This window comes from Phodopus roborovskii, unplaced genomic scaffold (assembly GCF_943737965.1).
Source record: "Phodopus roborovskii unplaced genomic scaffold, PHOROB, whole genome shotgun sequence".
Classification (NCBI taxonomy): domain Eukaryota; kingdom Metazoa; phylum Chordata; class Mammalia; order Rodentia; family Cricetidae; genus Phodopus; species Phodopus roborovskii.
Window position 1 is genome coordinate 14,262,246 of NW_026125059.1, and position 4,750 is coordinate 14,266,995.

Genomic DNA, 4,750 nt, shown 5'->3' on the forward strand with positions numbered 1-4,750 from the left:
ATTTAGGATTTTTCCATTTCTTAACTATTGTGAATAGAGTAGCTATGAACATGCATGAGCAAATAACTGTGGAATAGGATGCTCATGAGTCCTTTGGGTATATGCCCAGGAGTGATATAGCCAGGGCATTTGGTAGATTTGTTTCTAGCTTTTGAGGCTTCGCCACACTGACTTCCTGAATGATGACACTGATATGTATTCCCACCAATAGTGAATGAAAGTTCCTCCCTCTCCACATACTCTCATAACTATAGCGAAAAAGAAAAAAAGGCTATGTATGTATGTATGTATGTATACATATATATACCAGGGAAAAGGAAAAACAGAAGTTCTACATGAAAAGAATAGAATTGGGTCCACGTCTATCACCCTGCACAAAAATAAGATTGAAGTGGATCGAAGGCCTCAGTGAGGCCCCCACTTTTCACTGAAGCCTTTGGCTATTTAAGGGGTGAGAGTGGCGTATTATTTGCCCATGTTCCAATAAATAACCCCCTGACTTATATTCATTCAAACAAATATAATTAAACTAAATGGGTTAAGAAATAAAAAAGGAAGGAAGGAAGGAAGGAAGGAAGGAAGGAAGGAAGGAAGGAAGGGGATGTCATCAAACAGAAGGAAGATTGTTGGGAAGAAGATTTTACTGGTGGAGGGATTCAGAAGTGTTAATGAGGTGGAAATGCTCAAAACTCAGTACATATTCATATAAAGATGCTAAAACAAACAAACAAACAAAAAACCACAATAAATAAACAAACAAACAAATCCAGAAACTGGTGGTAAAGTTCTTCATGTACCCCATGCCCCACCTGAGGCCAGCCATATGATCCTTTTCCTAATGGAGGTTTCAGAAAAGATGTATTTCAAAAGGGTATGGCAAACATTTCAATTGTTACAAATTGTGCTGGTTTAATAAAATGGAGGTTGTAGTTTCTCCTCCAATATCCATGACTTCACTAACACTGAGTAGTTGTCTAGGTTTCCAGTCATGGTCTCCCTCTTGTTATGTGGGCCATAAGTTCAATTAGAGAGCTGTTGGTTACTGCCAAGGTATGTACGGTACCACTACTGTACCCCTAGGGTTATTGTGTCATGCTAGTTGTTGCTACACCCAGCTACACCTGCTACACCCAGGTAACTGCCTAAATGAGCTGAACACGGATGATACCAATAGACACGCCAAAGTGGATGGTGAAGGGCTACAAGGCCTCAATCCTACACAAAGAACCATAGGCAACTAAATGTCATGACAATTAATGCAAAGAAGACCCCGTGAACTTGAAAGAGAGCAAGGAAATGTATATAGGAGGGTTTGGAGGGAGGAAAGAGTAAAATGTTATGATTGTATTATAATCTAAAAATAAAAGAAAAAATTTACTATGAGAGAAAAAAAAAGAAACTTTAAAAGGCTATGCCAAATGTTTTCATCTACTGATGCCTGCAGGCATACCAGTCTACAGGAGTACATCACTCCCTCAGTCCAACTATTTCCTTTTCTCTAGTTTCTTTTCAAAGTTTATGTCTCATGTGCTGACATATGACATCTCAACCATTCCAGTAAGATGAAGAGTTCTGGTTTTATTTCTGTTGCTGTGGTGAAATACTTTATTTTTAAAATTAGGAGTGAAGGTTTTATTTTAGCTTTCAATCTTAGGCTATAGTTCATCATTCAGGAGAAATTGAGGCAGGAATTTGAAGCAGTTAGTTCCACCTCACCCACAGTCAAGACCAGAGAGAAGTAAATGCATGCATACTTGCTTTCTCTACTCTTACTCTTTTTACTCCACAGTCCAGGAACTAAGCCCAGGGAATGATGCCACCCACAATGGTCTGGAACGTCCCACATTAGTTAACATAATCAAGAGAATGGCCCCCAAGCATGTGCATGAGACAACTGGATCTAATACTCCCTACTGAGACTCTCATCCTGGGTGATTCTAGGTTGTGTCAAGTTGACATTATAAATTAACCATCACAAAGAGTGTGTTTCTTAAAAAGTCATTTTAGGAAAAAATGTAGAGACCTATAGCTAGATATTCTAGATAGTATACAGATAGAGTCTAAATTGGAGGTCTCCATCAAATCCCTCCCCTCAGAGCTCAGGGAACCCCACAGCAGAGGAGGTGGAAATATTGTAAGAGCCAGAGGGGATGGGAGGCCACCAGGAGAACAAGGCCCTCTGAATCAATTGTGCAAGGTGCATATGAGCACACAGGGGCTGAAGCAGCAATCACAGTGCCTACCAGGGTCTGTACTAGGACCTCGGCATGGATATTAGAGCTATTATCGTGGTATATTTATGGGACTCCTGAGATGAGAACAAGTTGGCCTTTGACTCTTGTGCCTGCTCTTGAGCATCTTTTCATGCTGTTGGGTTGCTGGGTCCAACTTCGACATAATAGTTTTCCCTTTCTTTTTAATGAACATAGATTCTTCTCTCATACAATATATCCCAACCACAGACTTCCCTCCCTCCACTCTTCCTAATTCTTCCCTACTTCCCCCTCCTGTACCTCCCCTTCCCTCACTTTCCCTCTCCCCCAGATCCACTCCCCTTGTTTCCTTTTCTGGAAGGAGCAGGCCTCCAAAAGATGACAGTCAAACAGAGCAAAACAGGATACAATAGGGCAAGGCAAAAGCCCTCATGTTAAGGCTGGACAAGGAAGTTTGATCTTTTCTAATGGAAGACAGAAAGCGAGTGGGCCTGGAGGGAAGGGAAGGTGGGAAGGAGTAGAAGAAAGGGAAAATATAAAAAAACAATTAATTAAAAATAAAGTACAAACTACACCCTTTATTCATTTTCAAAAAATGAGACTAATCTGGTGGGGTAAAGCATGCATTGTGATAGGTTATATCCATTAAGAAATAGATACCAAGAACCTTAAAATGCTTACACCTTCAACCATTGTCATTTCAGTCCTAGGAATGATTTGCAAAGGAACAATTGGTGCTCTGAAAGTACTTCATACAAACAGAGAGTAACTTAAATGAGAGGAGGGTCAGAGAAAACGAGAGCCTAACTGCTGTACATCACAATCAACTAATAAGAACAACCTGTTCCGAAAAACTTGAAATATTAGATCATTTGTTTGTATAAAACTCCATGTGCCAAGTGAACAGAAGTTAGATCTCAAACTGGGAATGTATGGACTCACAGAGATGTCTGTAGCTTTACACTTATAAAATATGTAAAATAAAAAGCCCATAAAAGGAATCTCATTTTCTTCAATGGTGTAGACACTGGTGAGCTTCCCTTGTGCCAGTAAATAGCCCACCCATGCTCAGGCAAGAAACCCTAGGTAACACAAAAAGAGTAGGATTTGGCCCATTCAGAAGGAGGGTTTCAACAAGGAAGGGAGAGAGTGAGAGGGAGGAATGGGAAGTGAAAATGACTAGAATTAATTATATGAATGTATGAAATAGTCAAACAATAAAAAAAAACCTTCAAAACTTTAAAAATGTCATCTTGGAAAAACAGACAGACTAGTTCTAACAGTTGGAAAGATGTGTCTTCCACATGAAATCTTTGCTTCCTAAAGGACCTACTTTCCAGTGTCTAAGATACTTCCTGAGAAGGCAAATTCTTTAGGAACAGAAGATAACATGGAAGAGTAAAGATGGCTTTCCAGTTCCAGCTCAGCCACAGAAACTATCTTTAGTAAAATCTCTGTCTCTAGGCTTGAGTCCACCATTTGTTCATGAGAAAGTGCAGACTGTAATCCTGAACTCCATTTCATATCTGTTGGCCGGAATGAGGTAGGGCTGTCCTGCTTCTGTGACTCTATGACAGGAATGGAACAAATTTATTTATCCATGAGCATGTGTGAAACTTGTGAGAACAAAAGAATGACTCTCAATGTGGTCGAATACCAACACACCTGCCTCTGACAAGCCCAGTCATTTGACCAGGAGTCAGAGCCATTACCTTTTTTTATTTTTGAGAGTATAACACTCTAGTTACAGAAAGCAGTCACTCCTTAACTGTGGCTTCAGGGGATTTGATATTCTGTATGCGTTCAGTGAAAATGGAATATTTCCAGTCAAAACAGAGATGTTGGCTTGGGTCCTCTCAACTTCCAGTTTTTATAATCTTTCTGCCCTCCTTCTCTCCACCTTCAAAGATGGTCTCTGAGTCTAGGGAATATACTAAAACCATGTCTTCTGGACAAGATAGGACCACTGTATTTATAAATCCACCAGTGCTAAGGTTGCCTGTACAAGATCTGAACAAGATCAACCAATTAGCATTCTAACATAGAACAGGGAGGGGACTCATGGACCCCCACACCCAACTGAGGAGCTATGGACAATTTCTGGTTTGGGGGAAGAGAATTCATTTTATTTAAAGGTATGGCCCCTGGTAGCTGTACCACACTCTAGTGGATGGTTCAATAACCATGATTATGTGGAATCCATGAGTCATTTTAAAAGTGATAATGAAGTTGAGAGGAGTAGTAAGGGGAGGAGTGGATTCTGAAGGATCCCCCCACAGTGAAAGGGGAGATGAATATTATCAAAATACATTATATGAAAGAATAAATAAAATACATTAAAACACAGAATTCTTTTGAGCTTTAGAACACAGTGGTATTAGTTAATAGGAGGTCTGGAAATTTGCTGGATATGAATCAATTTTCTTCTAATTTCCCCATTTGGAATGGACACATGTCCAACATACATTTCTCAACTTTATTGTAGAAGTATATTATTTGTGTAGATGATATTGTCTTTATTTTTGAGATTATAACAT